We start from the raw sequence: 24,037 nt of genomic DNA, 5'->3' as shown, positions 1-24,037 counted from the left end.
AATTCATTCATCAGTCATGAGCATTAAATTGTTTCTACCTCTTGGCTATTATGAATAATGCTGCTATGAATATTCCTATACAAATTTTTGTCTGAACAATTTGTTTGCAATTCTCTTGTGTATATACTTAGAAGTGGAATTGTTGGGTCTTATGGTAGTAAGTTTTGAAGTCTGGAATTGTGAATCCTCCAACTTTTTACTTTTTTTCAAGATTGTTTTGGCTATTGTGGGTCCCTTGCTCTTCTACATGAATTTTAGGAGCAGCTTGTCCATTTCCACAAAACAGGAAGTTGGAATTGTGATAAGGATTGCATTAAATCTGTAGATAGATTTGGGGAAGATTGCCATCTTAATAATAGTAAGTCTTCCACATGAATAGAGGAAGGTTCACTTATTCATAAGGTCTTCTATAAAGACAGTATTACAAACAGCAGTTTGTAGTCTTTAGCGTACCAATTTTGCATGCTCTGAGTTAAATTTATTCCTATTTTATTATTTTTGATGATATTATAAACAGAATTGCTTTCTGCCACAGCCTCTCAAGTAGCTGGGACTACAGGCACGTGTCACCATGCCCAGCTAATTTTTGTGTTTTTGGTAGAGATGGTTTTTCGCCATGTTGGCCAGGCTGGTCTCAAACTCCTGACCTCAGGTGATTCGCCCGCCTCAGCTTCGGAAAGTGCTGGGATAATAGATGTGAGCCCCCTTGCCCAGCCTTATTGTGATTTTTTTTTGGTCTGACTTTGGTATTGGGTGATACTAGACTCATAGAATGAGTTATGAAGTTCTCATTTTCTCTTCTACTTTTTGGAATGGTTTGAGAAGAACTGGTGATAATTCTTTAAATGTTTGATAAAATTCTTAGTGAGTCATCTGATCCTGGGCTTTTCTTTTTTCAAAGTTTTAACATTGTTCCAGGAAGTCAGGGACCCCAAACGGAGGGACCAGCTGAAGCCACGGCAGAAGAACATAAATTGTGATGATTTCATGGACATTTATTAGTTCCCCAAATTAATACTTTTATAATTTCTTACACCTATCTTTACTGCAGTCTCTGAACATAAATTGTGAAGATTTCATGGACACTTATCACTTCCCCAGTCAATACCCTTGCGATTTCCTATGCCTGGCTTTAATCTCTTAATCCCGTCATCTTCTTTGTAAGCTGAAGAGGATATATGTCGCCTCAGGACCCTGTGATGATTGTGTTAACTGCACAGATTGTTTGTAGAGCATGTCTGTTTGAACAATATGAAATCTGGGCATCTTGAAAAAAGAACAGGATAACAGCAATGTTCAGGGAACAAGAGATATAAGACTTCTGGCAGCCGGTGAGCCGGATGGAACAGAGCCATATTTCTCTTCTTTCGAAAGCAAATAGGAGAAATACCGCTGAATTCTTTTTCTCAGCAAGGAATATCCCTGAGAAAGAGAATGCACCCTGAGGGTAGGTCTATAGACGAACCCCATAAGGCGGCCACCTTTTACGGTCGAAGTCGAAGGGATGAAATAAGACCCAGTCTCCTGTAGCGCTCCCAGGCTTATTAGGACAAGGAAATTCCCACCTAATAAATTTTGGTCAGACAGGTTGTCTGCTCTCAAACCCTGTTTCCTGATAAGATGTTAACAATGACAATGCATGCCCGAAACTTCATTAGCAATTTTAATTTCACCCCATCCTGTGGTCCTGTGATCTCACCCTGCCTCCACTTGCTTTGTGATCTTCTATTACCTTGTGAAGTATGTGATCTCTGTAACCCACACCCTATTTGTGCACTCCCTCCCCTTTTGAAAATCGCTAATAAAATCTTGCTGGTTTTATGGCTCAGGGAGCATCATGGAACCTGCCAACGTGTGATGTCTCCCCCAGACACCCAGCTTTAAAATTTCTCTCTCTTGTACTCTTTCCCTTTATTTCTCAAACCAGCTGAGATGCCTAGGAAATAGAAAAGAACCCATGATAAATATCAGGGGTGGGGTTTTCCCCTGATAAATGTAACTGATTCAATCTCTTGACTTGTTATAATTATATTCAGATTTTTTATTTTTTCTTCCATCAGTTTTGGCAGCTTGTGTATATCTAGAAATTTATTCATTTCATTGAAGTTATCTAATTTGTTGGTGTATAACTGTTCATACTATTCTCTTATAAATCTTTTTATTTATATAAGAGCTGTAGTGAGATGATCTAGGGAGGGAAGATATATAGAGAAGGGGCTGGGCATTGAGCCCTGGTGGACTCCAACACATGTTGAGGAAGAATCAACAATGGAGCTTCTGAAGGAGCAGATTATGAGGTAGAAGGAAAAAAACAAAAGCATGTAATGTCATGGAAGCCAAGTGAAGAAATATTTCAATGAACAGTAAGTAGTCAACTGTGTCAAACACAGCTGAAAGATTAATAAAATGAAACTGAGGAATAACCATTGGATTTGGAACATGCCACCCAAAATAGGCCCTTTTGGCAAATTCATTACTTTGAGCTGCAGATGTTTTTGAAACAGCACATGCAGGAAGGGCTATCTGTCTTCCCTTTTTCTACCTACAAGCAGATCATAAACTTTCCCATGAGAGCAATGCCCTCCATGGACCAGGAAGATAACATTTTTATCACCAGAGAATGGAAGTCAATGCTGCAATGGATCTACACAAATAAACCTACCAAAATAACCTTTATCTTCCTTTAGCTTCTCTATATTTTCTAATCACTTTCTAGAAATTTCTTCACAATTTGCCACTCCTAGAAGTGATAAATATCCTATTGATAGTAGAAATCCTATTCTGTCTTGCCATTTCTCTGCAAATTTATTGTTCTTTATTTTTAAACAAGTATATAAGCTCTCAGTCCTAACTGCTTCTTCAGGTCTTCATTTTTCCTGTGAAGGCTCCTATAAAATAAAATGCACACATTTTTCTCCTGGTAATCTATTTTATACCAGTTTAATTCTCAGGTCCAGCCACAGAACCTAAGAGGATAGAAGAAAGGTTTTCCTTCCCTAAGGCATGATGAGTGTGTTGAAGAGAATAACTGAAAGTTTGAGTGTACAGAAACAGTGAGCTTGAGAAAAGATAAAAGGTGAAGAAATTGATTGGTGATAGAGGCACAGATTTGGAGAGCAGCAGTTAGGCAAAGAGTAGCTGACCATGGTCACACTGGAGCAATGGTTCTGAATTTCTCCTGCTGAAGACCGAGGGCTGCTTTGGATTCTGCATGACCATCCAGTCTCACCGGACCCAGTCCTACCAGAGTTCCTGCCATTCATGAATGAATGTTTTTGTGGCAAACCACAGAAAATGGCTCTAACTTAGGCAGAAGGGGATTTATGTAGAGGAATTAGAAATAGAACTAAATTGACAAGAGCCAGGAGAATCAGGCTCAGGAACTGGTGAGAACCAAGACAGCTCTGGAGACAATAGCCGTCTCATGGCAGGAATGGTTTAGTCAGGGTGCTGCTATGCAGACCAAGGGGAACCTTTAGTCTCTTTATCCCTGTGCCAGAGATTCACATTCCAGTGAGGACTTATACAGTTGCCCTAGCTTGGGTCACAGACCTGCTCCCAAACAATAACAAGTCAAGTCCCAAACAATAACAAGTCAAGTCCCAAACAACAACTCTACTAATTAAAGTGGACAAGGCAATGGAAAAAAATGGAAATTGGGGTGCTGAGAAGGGGAAAAAGAGAAAAAGATGAATATTGGAAAGCTAGAGCTAGAACTGTCCACTGCCAAGCAACATGGCTTATTGTCCTTTCCTGATTTCCCACAGGCCTTCTCACGTGATTGACATTTCTGTCTTTGTTCCTATAAGTATCTTACACCAGCTATCCCATAACTGTTATTTGATGATGCTCAATGTCTTACAACAAAACAACTGAGTCAGACCACTGAGGAAAAGCGTGCTGCTCTGTTTTTCTGTGTATATTTTCGACAGCAATGATTACAGCCTCTCAAAAAAGACTCCAACTTTCTTCTAGGAGTATTTGGTTCTGCTGGATTCTATTAACTTGTCTTTTCTATCAGCTTTCTCTTGGGGCATTTTCCATGTGGGAAAGGAAGGGGTCATAATAGTATAGTTATTTCCTTTCTCAGTTAATGCTTTAGGCTAGTATGTCTCAGAAGACCAGTGCAAACAAGGGCAATACCAGGACTCTCACACTCCCTCATTCTTTTTTTTCTAACTGAGATATAATTCACATGCCATAAAATTTACCCTTTTAAGGAATATATTTCAGTAGTTGTTAGTATATTCATAAACTTGTGCAAACATCACCACTGTATAATTCCAGAATGTTTCCATCAGTTACTCCCCATTTTCCCCTCCCCCTAACTCTTGGCAACTACTAATCTACTTTCTGTCTCCATGAATTTACTTATTCTGAATATTTCACGTAAATTGAATCATATAATATGCAGCTCTTTGTGCCTGTCTTCTTTTTCCATAGTGGCTGTACCATTTTACATTCTCGAAAGCAATGCACTGGGGTTTCCACTCCACATCATGAACACTTGTCTGTCTAAATTTTATAGATACTTGTCTGAATGTTAACCATCCTAGGGGGTGTGAAATTGTATCTCATTGTGTTTTGATTTCCATTTCCCTAATGGCTAATGATGTTGAGCATTTTTCTCATGTGCTTATTGGTCATTTGTGTAACTTCTCTGCAGAAATATCTATTCAAATTCTTTGCTCATATTTTAATTGGATTGTCTTTTCATGGTTTAGTTGAAAGGATGAAAGTATCTTTTATATGTTCTGAATACTAGTCTTATCTGATAAATGATTTGCAAATATTTTCTTCTATTCTGTGGTTTGCTAATTTTTTTTTTTTTTTTTTTTTTTTTCATTTTTGAGACAGAGTCTCTCTGTGTTGCCCAACCTGGAGGGCAATCATGGCTCACTGCAGCCATGACCTCCTGGGCTGAAGCAATCTTCTCACCTCAGCCTCCGAAGCAGCTAGGACTACAGTCACATGCCACCACACTTGGCCCTCTATTCTCTGGTTTGTTATCTTGCTTTTCTGACATGAAAGTACAAACTTTTTTTTTTTTTTTTTTTTTTTTTTTTTTTTTTTTTTTTTGAGACGGAGTCTCGCTCTATCACCCAGGCTGGAGTGCTGTGGCCGGATCTCAGCTCACTGCAAGCTCTGCCTCCCGGGTTCACGCCATTCTCCTGCCTCAGCCTCCCGGGTAGCTGGGACTACAGGTGCCGCCACCTCGCCCGGCTAGTTTTTTATAGTTTTTAGTAGAGACGGGGTTTCACCGTGTTAGCCAGAGTGGTCTCGATCTCCTGACCTTGTGATCCGCCCGTCTCGGCCTCCCAAAGTGCTGGGATTACAGGCTTGAGCCACCGCGCCCAGCCGAAAGTACAAACATTTTTAATTTTAATGTAGTTCAATCTATTTTTTCTTTGGTTACTTGTGCTTTTGGTGGCATATCTAAGAAGCCATTGCCTGATCCAAGATAACAAAAACCCACACCTGTTTTCTTCTGAAAGTTTTATAGTTTTAGCGCTTATATTTAGGTCTTTTGTCCATTTTATGTTGTGTGTGGTGTGAGGTAGGGGATCCAAATTTGCTCTTTCACATCTAGATATTCCATTGTCTCAGCATCATTTGTTGAAAAGATTTTTCTTTTTCCCATGAATTAATTGTTTGGTACCCTTGTTTAAAATCAAATGACTGTAAATGTAAGCATTTATTTCTGGACTCTCAATTCAATTCTATTAATTCATATTTCTATCTTTATACTAGCACCATGCTGTCTTGATTACTGGGCTTTGTAACTTGTTTTAAAATAAAAAAGTTTTTGTCCTCAGCCTTGAATCTTTTTCAAGATTATTTTTGCTATTCTGAGTCTCTTGCTGTTCCATGTGAATTTTAGGATTAGCTTGTTCAATTTCTGCAAAAGCAAAGCAGCTGGGATTTTGATAAGGATTACACTGAATATGTGGATTAATTTGGGGAGTACTACCATCTTAATAATATGTCTTCCAATCCATGAACATAAGATGTCTTTGCATTTACTTAGATCTTCTTTAATTTCTTTCAAAATTGTAAATAAGTTTTGTTAAATTTCTTTCTAAGTGTTTAACTTTTGTTATGCCATTATAAATTGAATTTCCTTAATTTTATTTTCTGGTTGTTTATTGCTGCTGTATAGGAATACAATGCTTGTATATTGATCTAGTATCCCGCAAAACCTTGGCAAATTAATTCATTTGTTAATTTTAGTGGGTTTTAATGGATTCCTTAGGATATTCTATGTACAAGATTATGGCATTTGCAAGTAGAAGTAGTTTTACTTCTTCTTTTCTAATACAGATGCTTGTTAAATGTCTGTTTTTTTTTTTTTTTTTTTTTTTTTTTTTTTTTTTTTTTTTTTTTTTTGAGACAGTCTCGCTTTGTCACCCAGGCTGGAGTGCGGTGGCGCGATCTCAGCTCACTGCAAGCTCTGCCTCCCAGGTTCACGCCATTCTCCTGCCTCAGCCTCCCATACAGCTGGGACTACAGGCTCCCGCCACCACACCTGGCTAATTTTTTTTGTATTTTTAGTAGAGACGGGGTTTTGCCGTGTTAGCCAGGATGGTCTCGATCTCCTGACCTCATGATCCGCCCACCTCGGCCTCCCAAAGTGCTGGGATTACAGGCGTGAGCCACTGCACCTGGCCTAAATGTCTGTTTTTTGCCTAATTGCCCTGACTATACTGTCCAGTACAATGTGAAATAGAAGTGGAGTGGCAGAATCAAACATCCTTGTCTTATTCCTGATCTTATGGAGAAAGCTTTAAATCTTTCATCATTAAGTATGATATTAGCTGTGACTTTTCGTATGTGCCCTTTATAAGATTGAGGAAGTTTCCTTCAATTCCTAGTTTGTTGAATGTTTTTATCAGAAATACTGAGATGATTATATAGCTTTTTACACATTTTATTCTATGAATATGGTTGATATTAAATCAACCTTGCATTCTTGGGATAAATCTCACTTGGTCATAATACATTCCTTTGTATATTCAGCTGAATTTGGTTTGCATATGCAAAACTATGCTCTTGTATTTTGCTGAGGATTTTTATGACTATCTTGATAAGGAATATTGGTCTGTAGTTTCTTTTTCTTTATTTGTGACATCTTTGTCTGGTTTTGGTATCAGAGTAATACTGACCTCATAGAGTGAGTCAAAATGTGTTCCCTCCTTTTATTTTTCAAAGAGTCTGAGAAGACCTGTAGTTTCAACAACTAAAGGCCAAGAAAATGATAGATTCTGCTTTGTCTACTCTTCTGAGTTAAAAGAATACAAAAGTATTACAAAGATACTCTTGTGAACAAGGTACTAAACATGTAAAAGACAAAAACCTAACCATGTTGTATCCCAGAAAAAGTTTACCCCCTCCTAAAAATTTCTAAAGATAATATATTTAAACTATATCATAAATGTATTTTTATAATGATTGTATCTATGAAGATAGAAATATAGCATATTATTGGATAAGCATTCAATCAACATAACGACATATTAATGAGAACATAAAAAAAACAAAGTCCTACTACCTAGTAATAATCATCAAAGGTATTTGGTAAATACCATTTCCAATGATGCTTTGTATCACAGCTGTTTAATTCTATATTAAATGTATTTGTTATTTACCACCAATCTTTTTTCTTAGTTTGTCTACACTCAAATCACATGGATATATGGATTTTATTGAAAGCAGTTTTGTTCTAGAACTTCTGGGTACTGTATTTTCCGAGTTCTTGGATGCTTAAGAATGTAAATATTCTTCTTTTATATGCGAACGACTAGGCTATGAAATATTCCTGTATCACATTTTAGCCTTCTAGATTTTGCTCTGTTATCTTCTGGCATTAATTGAATATTGCTAAGGAGGAGTAGAGGATAATTTGATTTTCCCCTCTTATTTTTCTGTATGGATGCCTGAAGAATATTCTTTAATCCTCGAAATTTAACTTAATTTGATGTGTCATCTCAGCTCAATCACTTTTTTTTCTGGAACAGGATGGCCCCTTTAATTTTCAGATTTTATGGCTTTTTTTTTTAGTATCTTTTTGTTCTGCTGCATGTTTTAGGCTTGCTCTTTTGGGGACAGTTATTAGTCTCATGCTGTATGTTTGTCTTTTACATTGACTAACTTATCTCCAATTGATTTAACCTTGATTTGCTTTTCCTCCACTATTGTAGTGAGTAAGCAGGCTTGCTTTTGGGTTAGAAATCTCATTTCAGTTATGTCCATTCCATGTCATGTTAATTAATTAATTAATTTATTAATTAATTTATTTTTTTTATTTTTGCAAATTCACAAGTATTTTATTGACTTTTATAAAAGACTTTTCATGTTTTGGTTGGTTCTCTCCCTACTGAAATACATCTTATCATATTTTCTTTTTTTTTTTTGTCCTTTCTTTTTTTTTTTCATGTTAATTTATTAACTGACAGTTGTTGTTACTTTGATCCTTGAATTGTTTTCTTAACTCTGCTATTCCTTTTTCCATCTTCTGTTGTTGTTTTATCTGATATTTGAGTTCTTGCTTTATTGAATGGCTATTCTTATTAAATTTTCCTAGTGTAAAGCACTCATTTACATTTTCTCCTGTTTCTTAGTACTGAATATGCACAGTACTGAATATGCACAGTACTATGCACATAACTATTTTAAGTTATGTTTGTTTCTTTTTATTTTCTTTCTTTATGTTTACTGTAATCCCATGACAGATTAACACTTTTTTTTCAAAAACAGAATTTTAATACTTTGCCCAGAATCACCTGTAACTCCTAGGCTCAAGAGATAGTCCACCTCAGCCTCCCAAGTAGCAAGGACTACAGCTATAGGCATTCGCCACCACACCCAGCTTTGTTTCTTTTTAAACACCCCACACCTCTCTACATTTGTATGATTTGGGTATTTTTCAGATAGTGGCAGAATTCTTAATATGGATCCCTAATCCTATTATGTTTCAACCCTATCTGTTAGGATTCTTTGGGCTGCAAATAACAGAATCTCTATCTAACAGTTTAAACACTAAAGACACTCTCATATACCTAATATCTAAAGGTAGTCAGTTCCAAGGTTGATTCAGTAATCTAACTATGTCATCAAGGACCTGAGCTGTTCTTACCTCTCTGATCTGCCATACCTCAGAATCAGAAGATAGTGGCCACAGCTTTATGAATTCAGTCCATCAGTGTCCAAGGCAGCAAGAAAGAAGAGACTAAAAGGACTCTGTCTTTAATTTTTTTCAGAAAGGAGCATCTTCCTCAGAATTCTTTTCCTTCCTCCCCTAGCCCCTGAACAGATTTTCTCTTTCATCTTGCCAGAACTGGATCATATGCCCTTCCCTATATAAGTGCCTTATGAAAGATTGGGGGGAACCAGTGAGGTTCCCCACTTTTTTTTTTTTTTTGTCCTTCTGCCTCCTATGATGAAAGGACACAGCAAAAAGACACCTTCTAAGAGGGCATCTCTTAGAGGCAGAGAGCCCTCAGCAGACACCAAATCTACTGACAACTTGATCTGGAACTTCTCAACCTCCAGAAATGTAAGAAATAAATTTCTATTATTTATAAATTACCCACTCTTAGATATTTTGCTATAGCAAAGCAAATGAACTAAAATAAGCACTAAGAGTTTTCACCATTTTTCATAGTGAGGTAGGAACTAGACATTTCTGTGAGAATTCACTGTGTTTTTGTTACAGTTTGATGTTGAAAGAGATCAGACACATTCCTCAGCCCTGGGCCCAACACAAACACATTCCTCAGCCCTGGGCCCAACACAAAAACATTCCTCCATATATCTCAACTTCCTGGGCCCAACACAAACACATTCCTCAACTCAGAGACAACCATATATCTCAACCTTGGAAAAACACCACCTGGAGAGTCCCCGATAAGGTCACAACCGTTTGTGGTTTTACTGAAAGCGCAGGAACCAATAGAAAACTGCTAAATGTATAACTTACAATGTTAACCAATTGTAATGCTGTAACCAAAAGAATTTCCTTGTTCCTCGGTAACCTTACATATCCTGTTTACATCGGGCTATAAAAAGCGAGTACATGCCTCATTTGGGGCCCTCTTGTATGCTGTGGAACGGAGGGACCAAGTTCGAACTTGCAGTAAAGATCCTTGCCGCTTGGCTTTGACTCTGGACTCTGGTGGTCTTCTTTGGGGAATAAACGGTCTGGGCATAACATTTAGGGGCTCGTCCAGGATTCCCCAAGCCCACCAGACCCCTGGTCAACGGATCTACCAGGAGCTGTGGATAGGTGAGCCGGCTCGTCTCTGTTTGTCTGTCTGTGTCTGTTCTGAACCTGTAACTGTGACTCGCGAGGTCTGAAACTGAAGCTGGCACAGTCCTGGCGGACACGCTATAGGACGGCCAGCGGAGACCAGTGGGAGACATCCCCTGGCTCTCGCCTGATTTAGATTTCTATCTGAACTGATTCTGACCCGGGATTCTGGAGTGCACTTGCAGCTAGATATTATTGATACTCCAGTTTTCCTTTACAGGAATTCTAACCCATATTCTTTTGCAGGAAGAGACTACAAACTATTACAGAATGGGTAATACCCAGAGCACACCCCTATCTCTCCTTATAAATAATTTCAAGGATGTTAGGGCAAGGGGCCATGATCTTATTGTGGAAATCAGGAGGGGAAAGCTAATTACTCTGTACCGCTCTGAATGGCCCGCCTTTAATGTAGGGTGGCCACCCGAAGGGACATTCTGTCTTCCTGTCAAGCCGCAAGGAGTGTGGCAAAGGCTCCCAGCCAACTCCTTGCACTCCAGCTCCCTGATCCGGGCCCCCGGGACTTGCCATATCTCCCTGATTATTCAGAAGAAGATCTCCAGTGGATCGACAAACTTCCCCTGAAACGGATCCAGAATGGGTGGTGGACTGATACTAATGACCAAACTATCCTACCGGAAAAATTAGGACAACAAGTGTTAGAACACATCCACCAAACCACCCACCTGGGTGCCCGGTGGATGACAGACCTGATCAGACGCTCCAAGCTCAAGATCAGACATATAGCGAGATGGCCAGCAGCATCGTGACAAGTTGCAAAGTCTGCCAGCTTAGCAACGCCTATCCCCAACCCCAGGCTGCAACGGGAACAAGGCTCAGGAGAACCAGGCCCGGTATCTACTGGGAAGTAGACTTTACTGAGATAAAGCCAGGAAAATACGGGTATCGGTACTTACTTGTCTTTGTAGATACTTTCTCAGGGTGGACTGAAGCATTCCCAACCAAAAGAGAAATCGCTCAGGTTGTGGCAAAGAAAATTCTGGAAGACATCCTCCCCAGGTATGGCTTCCCCATCCAGATAGGGTCAGATAATGGGCCAGCCTTCGTTGCTAAGGTGAGTCAGGATTTGGCTTCCCTCCTTGGGGCAAATTGGAAACTACATTGCGCTTATAGGCCCCAAAGTTCAGGACAGGTAGAAAGGATGAATCGGACCTTAAAAGAGACCTTAACTAAATTGACTATGGAGACTGGCACTAATTGGGTGGTCCTCCTCCCCTACACTCTGTTCCGGGCCCATAATACCCCTTACAGTCTGGGCCTTACCCCTTATGAAATCATGTATGGCAGACCCCCACCCCTGGTTCCTAGCCTAAAAGATGATCTGCTCAAATCTGAAACAGAAAATGTCTCTGAACTCTTATTTTCCCTACAAGCCTTACAGAAAGTTCATCAGGAATTCTGGCCCAAGCTGAAGGAACTATATGAAACCGGTCCCCCACCGACACCCCATCCGTACCAGCCGGGAGACTGGGTCCTGGTTAAGCGACACCGACAAGAGACCCTAGAACCCAGGTGGAAGGGACCACTCCAGGTACTCCTAACCACACCCACCGCCCTGAAGGTAGAAGGCATCGCGTCGTGGATCCACTACACCCACGTCAAACCAGTGGACCCGACCTCCGACCTTCTTGGGCCAATCACGGCAGCGACTGAAGCACCGGCCACGTGGACTGTGGACAGAGCTAAGAACAACCCCTTAAAACTCACCCTGCGCCGGCAGCATAGCTCGCTGCAAACATGCAGCTAGGTAGTCTAACCCTAACGTTAGTCGCCCTAGTGGCCGCTGGGGCAAACACAAAACCAGTTCCTAATCCCTTTGTCTGGAGATTCTGGCTTTATGAAAACCAAACCCACCCTGGGCAACCTCATAAGCCCGGGAAATTATTGGCCAGTGCTGATTGCCCCTCCTCAGGGTGCAATGACCCAATTTTGCTAAATTTTACTGGTTTTCAGACAGCCAAATCAATGGTGCCAATAATATGTTTTGAGTTTGATCAGACTGAATACAATTGTAAACACTATTGGTGGCACCAAAACGCAGGCTGCCCCTATCGCTACTGCAACATGCACAAACCTCGGGTGTGGAGGCCAGACACAGAAGGCTGGAGGCCAGGATCCGAGAACTGGAATTTCGGGCAAGGCACCCAAGACACAGGTAAAATATATACCTGGATAGTCAAGGACCCTTGGAACTCCCGCTGGACCATGCCTCAACATGGGGCTGTATACTATTCCTCTTCCTCCATGTGGCCTAGCAATCACCTCTATCTGTGGCGTGGCCTAGTTCAGGTACGGCCCCTGGTCCATAGGGATATCCAACGACAGGAAAACAGACTAACACAAGATTTACGTCCTTTCTCCTGGTTAGAATTATTACAAGAAGGATTAGAACTTGCTAACCTTACAGGACTTCACAGCTTGTCTGGCTGCTTTCTGTGTGCCACCCTAGGGCGTCCACAACTAACCACTGTCCCTCTGCCATGGGAAACCTCTACCCAAACTGACAACCTTCAGAATCTCTTGAATGCCCCTATTCCTAATGTGCCACTGTACCTGAACCCCAGTCAGGAGAAGTTTCCCTACTGTTTCTCAGGGACTAACTCCAGCCTCTGCAACATCACTGTAATGCCCCCTAATACGACCCTAAGGGCTCCGCCGGGCATATTCTTTTGGTGTAATGGAACATTATCTAAGAACTTATCTGGTCCCTCTGTTACCAACCTACTGTGTCTTCCTGTCACATTAGTTCCCCGGTTAACTCTACTAACTGCTGGCGAGTTCCTGGGGTACACCGGTAACTGGACTAGTACTGCTATTCACCCAGCCTCTAGACCGAGACCCAGGGGGAGCCCTAGGTCACACCCTCATAGAAAGCAACAAGTTGTACCAACAATTTGCTGTTGCTATGGAGGAGTCGGCTGAGTCCCTTGCCTCCCTTCAGCGACAGCTCACATCCCTAGTTCAGGTGACCTTGCAGAACCGGAGGGCCCTAGACCTACTCACTGCTGAAAAAGGTGGTACATGTATGTTCCTGAAGGAAGACTGTTATTTCTACATAAATGAATCAGGGCTTGTAGAGAACCGGGTCCAACAGTTACGCAAGTTAAGCATAGAAATGAAAAAACAGCAGTTTGCCTCAGCTGCAAACCAATGGTGGACTTCCTCTATGTTTTCTCTGTTAGCCCCCTTCCTTGGACCCCTGCTAAGTCTACTATTTCTGTTTACCATAGGACCTTGTGTTATTAACAGAATTTTGCAGTTTGTCAGGGAAACGTTTGACACCATACAGCTCATGGTCCTTAGAGCCCAATACCAACCTGTAAACACTGAAACAGAATCAGACTTATAAGACCCAAGATTGGCTCCAGAGGTACCTGAGAAAGGGGGGAATGAAAGAGATCAGACACATGCCTCAGCCCTGGGCCCAACACAAACACATTCCTCAGCCCTGGGCCCAACACAAAAACATTCCTTCATATATCTCAACTTCCTGGGCCCAACACAAACACATTCCTCCATATATCTCAACTTCCTGGGCCCAACACAAACACATTCCTCAACTCAGAGACAATCATATATCTCAACTTTGGAAAAACACCACCTGGAGAGTCCCCGATAAGGTCACAACCGTTTGTGGTTTTACTGAAAGTGCGGGAACCAATAGAAAACTGCTAAATGTATAACTTACAATGTTAACCAATTGTAATGCTGTAACCAAAAGAATTCCCTTGTTCCTCGGTAACCTTACATATCCTGTTTACATCGGGCTATAAAAAGCGAGTACACGCCTCGTTCGGGGCCCTCTTGTGTGCTGTGGAACGGAGGGACCAAGTTCGAACTTGCAGTAAAGATCCTTGCCGCTTGGCTTTGACTCTGGACTCTGGTGGTCTTCTTTGGGGAATAAACGGTCTGGGCATAACAATGTACTCATTAGCCAGGGTTCCCTAGAGATCTATAAACAGAACCAATAGGAGATTGTGTATGTGTGTACATGTAGTTGTCCCTTGGTATACACAGTGGGTTGGTTCCAGGAGTCCCCTCATTTACCAAAAGCCTCATGAGTTTTGGGGAATTGTTTCTAAATACAATTTTACTGTAAAAAGACACAGGAGTTAGCCAGAAAGAATTCTCAATGGCCAAAGCTGGAACAATTTGAACAACAGAATATTGATGGTATTCTGTTATAAACCAAAGAATAAAAAATATATACATGGGCCCATATTGCTATAAATAAATGATAAATATATAGGTAAGTGCAGGAAAAGCAGAAAATTTTCTGTACAGAAGAATTTTAAACTGTTTTTGTACATATTTGTTTCTCCAGGAGGTAGTGCTTAATTTCCCCCACCTTAAGTGTGGACTGAACTGAGTGACTTTCTTCTAAAGAACACAATATGGGAAAAAAAATAGTAACTTTGCAGTGAAAAAAATTGGCAGATATTACATGAACCAAGTAGATAAGGTTAGCATCATCAGTGATAATTCATGTTGATAGCATGTCCTCCCTGATATGATATGATGTAATGAAAAAGGCACTGTACCTTTGTGGTAATTTCCCCCAAAACTCATAATTTTAATATAATCATGAGAAAAACAGAAAAACCCAAACTGAAAGATATTCTACAAAATATCTGACCAGACTCCTTAAAACTGTCAAAGCCATGAAAAACAAGGAGAGATTGAGAAAACATCAAAGATTAGAAGGGATTAAAGAAACATATTGACTAAATGCAATGTAGGATTTTGAATTGGATCCTCAAACCGAAAAAGGACATTAGTGAAACAACTGACAAAATCTGAATGAAGTCCATAGTTACTTGTATTGCAGCAATGTTAATTTCTTAGTTTTAACAACTGCACCATGATTGTATAAGATGTAGACATTAGGGGAAGCTGGGTTAAGGGTATATGGAAACTTTTTAGACTATCTTTACAACTTTTTAGTAAATCTAAAATTATTAAAAAGTAATATTAAAATGTTTAAGCAAGTTCAGAAAAGCAAATTCTGGCAGTGTCTAGTATAAGTAAAGTATTATTTTGTAGGTCAGGAATATTTCCTCAGTCTTCTGCATGAGTTGTCTGAAAAATGCCTCAAGTCTAGTTATCTCCTTTGGCCAGAATTCCTTGTTTAACCAGCAAATTTTGGAATTCAGCAAAATGGGACTGTGGTCCTGAGAAAAGGAATGCATCAAAGAGGGCACATGAGCATCCTGTCACTAGGAATATATATCCTGTATTAGTCAGGGTTCTCTAGAGGGACAGAATAATAGGGTAGATACATATAAAAGGGAGTTTATTAAGTATTAACTCACATGATCACAGGATCCCACAAAAGGTAGTCTGCTAGCTGAGAAGTAAGGAGAGCCAGTCTGAGTCCCAAAACTGAAGAACTTGGAGTCTGATGTTCAAGGGCAGGAAGCATCCAGAATAAGACAAAGATGTAGGCTGGGAGGCGAGGCCAGTCTCTCTTTTCATATTTTTCTGCCTGCTTTATGTTCTAGCTTCGCTGGCAGCTGATTAGATGATGCCCACTCAGATTAAGGGTGGGTCTGCCTTTCCCAGCCCACTGACTCAAATGTTAATCTCCTTTGGCAACATCCTCACAGACACACCCAGGATTAATAGTTTGTATCCTTCAATCCAATCAAGTTGACACTCAGTATTAACCACCACATATCCTCAAATTGTAAATCAATTAACTAGCATTCAGGACAACTGCATCAACCTCAGAAAATTTAGTTACTGAGTTTCTCTCATCCTAGGATCTAAAGTCTGCTTTCTGGACCACCAAGGCTCAAAATGAGGCCCTACAAACTTTGGGCTACGTTAGTCTGATCTCACATTGCTATAAAGAACTACCTGAAACTGGGTAATTTATAAAGAAGAAAGGTTTAATTGGCTCACAGTTTCACAGGCTGTACAGGAATCATGGCTGTGGATGGCTTGGGAAACTTACAATCATGGTGGAAGGCAAAAAGGAAGGAGGCAGGTCTTTCATGGCTGGAGCAGAAAGAAGAGGGCAAAGGAGGAGGTGCTATACACACTTTTAAACAACCAGATCTCATGAGAACTCACCATCATGAGAACAACAATGGGGTCATCTGCCCTCATGATCCAATCACCTCCCACCAGGCCCCTCCTCCAACACTGGGGATTACAATTTGACATGAGATTTGGACGGGGACACAAATCCAAATCTTATCATGGGCTTCCCCTACACATACCCCTAGTCACCTCCCCACTCTCTTACCCATTCACTCTTTTGTCCTTGTTGCTGTTCGAGCCCATTTGTCCTGGTAGCCAGCTCTCTCAGGAATAGCCCTAGCAACACCAAAGCTGCTACATACAATCAAGCCTATTTCTTATACTTTGACATTTCTTTTACTTTCTTAAATAATAAGAACACTAGTTTCTCCCATTTTCAAAAGTGTCATCTCTCTCTCTCTTGACATTTTTATTAATTAAAAGCTTTGGCCGTATTGTGGGAAATATAGAATAATAATCAATGGCCCTAGAATCCAGTCTCAACAGGTTTTTACTTTGTTAAAAGAAAAAACTTGATTCACTCCCTCTTGTGTAATGAATTTTTCTTTAATCTCTGTGTACTTTCCTTGTGCTTTTAATCATTATGTGTTCAAAGGCCCATGTAACCTGAATTGCCACTTTTCTTTTCAGAGATAAAGAGAAAAATACACATTTCATTTGTATTTCAAATGTTAGGTCCTTCCTCTTTCTCACTTTTTATAGCTTCTAAGACTTTGCCTTTAACTTCAAGTTCTTCTGGCCAACATGACTGTAACCTGGTTGTCAATAATTTTTAGTACTTACGGTAACTGAGAGCTTTTCTTCCCCACCCAAAGATCACCAAATGCTATGCTGTATTGTCAACTAGAATGTGTCAGTGAGTCAAGCATAAGGCATGCAGGGTATCATCTTAGGTAAGCCAGAATGAAAACCAAAGTTACTGAATATTTGTTTCCTCTTCATTGTTCAAACTTTATTTCACATAACTTATTTTGATGATTCCTCATTCCACAGTAGGCAAGCCTATGCAAACCTACCCCTAAAAATTCAAGGAAGCAGAGAAGCTGAAGAAAAAGGCTGACATATTCAGTTTCTCAGAGAGAAACATTTAATAGGGACTTTCGAACAGAAACCATGTCTGTGTCTCAGGTAGAGGTGAGGCAAGGTGGTGGCTCCATCGGTCCCCAGACCCAAGGCTTATATACCACAGGGAAGGAATATGTAGGACAACTATAGGGAAAGGGAAGAATGCTATAGGAATAGCATAAGAGCAGGATGTATGGTCAAGGTTGTTCTGATCTGAGAACAGGATCTAAAGTAAATATGTGTTCTTACACAAGGAACAGTACATAAAATAGAAATCTTAGAGCTATTCCTGAAACTAGGGTTAATCCAAAATCAAAATGGCAGATTAGTATTTAAGATGGAGTTGCTTTGGCCTCCACACTCTACCTCGCTAACCTGGCTTTTATAATCTCATGCACCTTCCTCTTCTGTGATGGTCCCTGAGCTTTTAGAGAGAGTGGTTAATATGGTACAGCTTTAGCAGCAGTGCACAGGCAATGGAAAACAGGTCAGGCCCAGTGGGATTCCAAATAAGGGAGAATAACAGGCTCTATTGAATCATCTCTTGTCTTTGAAATACTATGGCTTCAGTTTTCTTTGAAAAAGTAAAACAATGAGATACAAAACATTAATAATTGGAATAGTAAAAATATGATGCACACAATGATTATGTCAAAAGAGAATTTGTGTGTCAGAACAATAACAAAAAGAACCTACTCCATTAGAGAGCCACTACAGGAAGAAAATTAAAACCCTATTCTCCTTTAGAGACTTCTTGTAGCCAGGAAATAATTTGGGTATGAAATAATTTGGATATAGTATAATTTCAAGCTATAAATAGCTTAAGAGAAAAAAGTTTTCTTTTTTTTTTCTTTTTTTTCTTTTTTAAGATGGAGTATTGCTCTTGTCACCCAGGCTGGAGGGTAATGGCATGATCTCTGCTCACTGCAACCTCTGCCTCCTGGATTCAAGTGATTCTCCTGCCTCAGCCTCCAGAGTAGTTGGGATTACATGCACCTGCCACCATGCTTGGCTAATTTTTCTTTTTTTAGTAAAGACGGGGTTTCACCATGTTGGCCAGGCTTATCTCAAACTCCTGACCTCAGGTGATCTGCCCACCTCAGTCTCCCAGTGTGCTGGGATTACAGGCGTAAGCCACCTTGCCTGGCCAAAAAAGGTTTTCTTGACTCTTCTTCAATCAGAGTAGCAGACTTCCAAACAAGATGTTGTTTTTTCACGTTAGAGCTACCATCCACAAACCACGCAGCTCTTTGTCAGTCCGGTAAGAGCTGTTTATCAGTCTCCCTAGAATCCAGCAGCTCCTCACACAGTTGCAGAGTTAGTCCTAGGGGAAAAAGAGGTTCCCTGCTCATGAATATCTCTGCATGTCTTAGGTAGCAAAACACTATATAAACCATTTCAACTTTATCATGGAACTCTTTTGGGCACTGCTATCCCCATGAAAGTGGTTCCTTGACATCACCCCATGAGTCCAGTAAATGTTCCACTAAGGGCCATTGAGTGGAGAATTTGTCCTTACCAGCACTCCAGCTTCTACTCTACACTGTGTGGGCTTGGGCAACCTTACTGGTTCCCGTTTAGCATGCCTGACTAATACTGCTCAAAGAGCAGAATTACATGCTTCTCTTTTGAAGTATTAGGTAGGGAAAACATTCCCCAGTTAAACATAAGATTCACTTTCAAAAAACATTTAGGTAAAAGATACACAACTACTCTACATAAAGCTTTTTTAAACTTTTCAACTTTCATAATGCTGTCAACCTTTATATTTTCTGTTCTGGTCCCAGAAACTTCATATTTCCACCTTCATGACATTTTACCCTCTCTTGCAAAAAAGGATTTGGGTTCCCAGCACAGGGTGGAGCCTTTTGGTCCATATTTGCTTCAAGTAAGTCACCTCAACATTGCCCCAGGCAATTGGTCAGCATTCTCATTGTAACCTTTTCCTTCCAATTTTTTTTTTTCGATCTGGAGTAAATATAGAAAACTCATTTGGGGCTCCCTTTGGTTCACTTAACTTTTGATAGTGTTGTATTAAAATCTTTGCTCTAACCTCATCAATTTCTATTTTACTCATTTCATTTCTTAATAATCATCTACAGATTTCCATCCTGTTGGAATGAGTCCCATGACTTTTTTTTCTCGTAGTTTCACCCCATCAATGTTTTCTTTCCTTTTTTCTTTTCTTTTTTTTTTTTCTTCTTCTTCTTTTTTTTTTTTTTTGGTGAGACAGAGTCTTGCTCTGTTGCTCAGACTGGAGTGCAGTGGTGGAATCTCAGCTAACTACAACCTCCACCTCCCAGGTTCAAGCGAACTCTTGGGCTCAAGTGATCCTCCTGCCTTGGCCTCCCAGAGTGCTGGTATTACAGGTGTGAGCTCCCATCTCAGGCTCCTGAGTAGCAAGGAATACAGACATGTGTCACCCTGCCTGACTGATTTTGCTTATTTGTTTGTTTGTTTTGATAGAGATGGGGTCTTGCTTTGTTACCTAGACTAGTCTCAAACTCTGGGCCTCAAGCAATCCTCCCGCCTTGACCTCCCCAAAAGCTGAGATTACAGATGTGAACCACCATACCCAGCCTTTACCTGCATTTTGAAAAAACCTTTAACTAACATCTAAACTAGACAAAAATCACTTCTTCTTTAGCAAAAACTACATCTTTATGTCTTTTTTATAAACTTCCTTACCAAAAACACATCTTTCTTTGCATACTCTCCATATAGATTGTTTCTGTTACATATAGTAGTTTTAATTACACATACTAACTACTATTTAAACTCTTAGTAACCCTAATTTCCAGTGAAAAATCTAGGATTACTTAATTTAACATAACATGACTTTAAAATTTTAAATTACTGAAGAAAATGTTGAAACGAGTTTTATTTGTCAAAGACCACTAAAGTCATGTGAATTAAAAGGCATTTGAGTCGGTTTTTATTTTTCTATAAGTGAGTGCTTTTTCTTTAAGCCAATCAATTAGAGTTCTTTCATGTAAGTTGGTAGTAAATATCAAATACACATGACACATATAAGACATACAGAGACACAGACAGAAGCTGATCTCATAGATTTATAACATTCTTCATTTGCCAGTTTTCAAATAGTTTCTTTACCTCTGTTAGAGATTATCAGTCATTTCCAGAGACATGACTTTTAGGTAAAAAAAGATAGAAAAGTTTCATTTCAGGTTGCTTCCAAGATGCCTGAATAGGAACAGCTCCAGTCTACAGCTCCCAGCGAGATCAATGCACAAGACAGGTGTTTTCTGCATTTCCAACTGAGTTACCTGGTGCATCTCATTGGGACTGGTTGGACAGTGGGTGCAGCCCAGGAGGGTGAGCCGAAGCAGGGCAGGGAGTCGTCTCACCTGGGAAGTGCAAGGGGTTGGGGGATTTCCCTTTCTTAGCCAAGGGAAGCTGTGAGTGAATGTACCTGGAGGAATGGTACACTTCTGCCCAAATACTGTGGTTTTTCCCATGGTGTTTGTGACTGGCAGACCAGGAGATTCCCTCCCATGCCTGGCTTGGCAAGTCCCACACCCATGGAGGCTTTCTCGCTACTAGCATGGCAGTCTGAGCTTGACCTCAGATGGTGGGGCTTGGCTGGGGGAGGGACGTCTGCCATTGCTGAGGTTTAAGTAAGTGGTTCTATGCTCACAGTGTAAACAAAGCAGCAGGGAACCTCAAACTGGGCGGAGCTCACCACAGCTCAGCAAGGCCTACTGCTGCTGTACATTCTACCTCTGGGGGCAGGGCATATGTAAACGAAAGGCAGCAGACAACTTCTGCAGACGTAAAAGTCCCTGCCTGACAGCTCTGAAGAGAGCAGTGGTTCTCCCAGCACCGAGTTCAAGCTCTGATAACGGACAGACTGCCTACTTGAGTGGGTCCCTGACCCCCGTGTAGCCTGACTAGGAGACACCTCCCAGTAGAGACCAACAGACACTTCATACAGGTGGGTGCCCCTCTGGGATGAAGCTTTCAGAGGAAGGATCAGGCAGCAATATTTGCTGTTCCGCATCCTCCACTGGTGATACCCAGGCAAACAGGGTCTGCAGTGGACCTCCAGCAAACTCCAACAGAACTGCACCTGAGAGGCCTGTTAGAAGGAAAACTAACAAACAGAAAGGAATAGCATCAATATCAACAAAAAGGACATCCACACCAAAACCCCATTGGTAGGTCACCACCATCAAAGACCAAAGGTAGATAAAACCAGAAAGATGGGGAGAAACCAGAGCAGAAAGACTGAAAATTCCAAAAACCAGAATTCCTCTTCTCCTCCAGAGGAACACAACGCCTTGCCAGCAAGGGAACAAAACTGGATGGAGAATGAGTTTCATGAGGTAACTTCTGTTACCTTGTAACAGAAACCTTCTGAAGAAGGCTTCAGAAGGTCAGTAATCCCAAACTTCTCTGAGCTAAAGGAGTATGTTCTAACCCATTGCAAGGAAGCTAAAAACCTTGAAAAAGGGTTAGATGAATGGCTACCTAGAATAACCAGTGTAGAGAAGAGCTTAAATGACCTGGTGGAGTTGAAAACCACAGTACAAGAACTTTGTGAAGCATGCACAAGCTTCAGTAGCCAATTTGATCACGCAAAAGAAAGGATACCAGTGATTGAAGATCAAATTAATGAAATAAAGCAAGAAGACAAGATTAGAGAAAAAAGAGTGAAAAGAAACAAACAAAGCCTCCAAGAAATATGGGACTATTTGAAAAGACCAAATCTACATTGCATTGGTGTACCTGAAAGTGATGGAAAGAATGGAACCAAATTAGAAAACATTCTTCAGGATATTATCCAGGAGAACTTCCCCAATCTAGCAAGGCAGGTCAACATTCAAATTCAGGAAATACAGAGAACACCACAGAGATAATCCTCGAGAAGAGCAACCCCAAGACACATGATTGTCGGATTCACCAAGGCTGAAATGAAGGAAAAAATGTTAAGGACAGGCAGATAGAAAGGTTGTGTTACCCACAAAGGGAAGCCCATCAGACTAACAGCAGATCTCTCAGCAGAAACCCTACAAGCCAGAAGAGAGTGCGGACAAATATTCAACATTCTTAAAGAACTTTCAACTTAGAATTTCATATCCAACCAAACTAATCTTCATAAGTGAAGAAATAAAATCCTTTACATGCAAGCAAATGCTAAGAGTTTTGTTAACACCAGGCCTGTCTTACAAGAGCTCCTGAAGGAAGCAGTAAACATGGAAAGGAACAACCAGTACCAGCCACTGCAAAAACATGCCAAAGTGTAAAGACCATCGATGCTGTGAAGGCACTGCATCAATTAACAAGCAAAATAACCAGGTAACATAATGCTGACAGGATCCAATTCACACATAACAACATTAACCTTAAATGTAAATGGGCTACATGCCCCCAATTAAATGACACAGACAGGCAAATTGGATAAAGAGTTAAGACTCATCAGTGTGCAGTTTTCAGGAGACCCATCTCACTTGCAGAGACACACATAAGCTCAAAATAAAGGGATGGAGGAAGATCTACCAAGCAAATGGAAAGCAAAAAAAGAGCAGGGATTACAATCCTGGTCTCTGATAAAACAGATTTTAAACCAACAAAGATCAGAAGAGACAAAGAAGGCCATTACATAGTAGTAAAGGGATCAATTAAACAAGAAGAGCTAACTATCCTAAATATATATGCACCCAATACAGGAGCACCCAGATTCATAAAGCAAGTCCTTAGAGACTTACAAAGAGACTTTGACTCCCATACAATAATAATGGGAGACTTCAACACCCCACTGTCAACATTAGACAGATCAATGAGACAGAAAGTTTACAGAGATATCCAGGAATTGAACTCATATCTGCAGCAAGTAGATCTAATAGACATCTACAGAACTCTCCACCCCAAATCAACAGAATATACATTCTTCTCAGCACCACATCACACTTACTCTAAAACTCACCACATAATTGGCAGTAAAACACTCCTCAGCAAATGCAAAAGAAGAAAAATCACAACAAACAGTCTCTCAGACCACAGTGCAATCGAATTAGAACTCAGGATTAACAAACTCACTCAAAACCACTCAAGTACATGGAAACTGAACAACCTGCTCCTGAATGACTACTGCATAACTAACAAAATGAAGGCAGAGATAAAAATGTTCTTTGAAACCAATGAGAACAAAGACACAAAGCACCAGAATCTCTGGGATACATTTAAAGCAGTATGTAGAGGGAAGTTTATGGCATTAAATGCCCACAAGAGAAAGCAGGAGAGGTCTAAAATCGACACCCTAACATCACAATTAAAAGAACTAGAGAAGTAAGAGCGAACAAATTCAAAAGCTAGCAGAAGACAAGGAATGACTAAGATCAGAGCAGAACTGAAGGAGATAGAGACAGAAAAAACCCTTCAAAAAAATCAATGAATCCAGGAGCTGGTTTTTTGAAAAGATCAACAAAATTGATAGACTGCTAGCAAGACTAACAAAGAAGAAAAGAGAGAAGAATCAAATAGACACAATAAAAAATGATAAAGGGGATACCACCACCGATCCCACAGAAATACAAACTACCATCAGAGAATACTATAAACACTTCTACGCAAATAAAC

General features: G+C 40.3%; 1 pseudogene; it reads right to left on the bottom strand.

Annotated features, from left to right (window-relative positions):
* The window catches only part of LOC116418416, a 37,821-nt pseudogene extending 21,206 nt beyond the window's left edge, over window positions 1-16,615 (bottom strand).
* Between the last annotated feature and the right edge of the window lie 7,422 nt (window positions 16,616-24,037).

This window comes from Piliocolobus tephrosceles, chromosome 13 (assembly GCF_002776525.5).
Source record: "Piliocolobus tephrosceles isolate RC106 chromosome 13, ASM277652v3, whole genome shotgun sequence".
NCBI classification, from domain to species: Eukaryota; Metazoa; Chordata; class Mammalia; order Primates; family Cercopithecidae; genus Piliocolobus; species Piliocolobus tephrosceles.
This window is presented reverse-complemented; position numbering and strand designations above follow the sequence as displayed.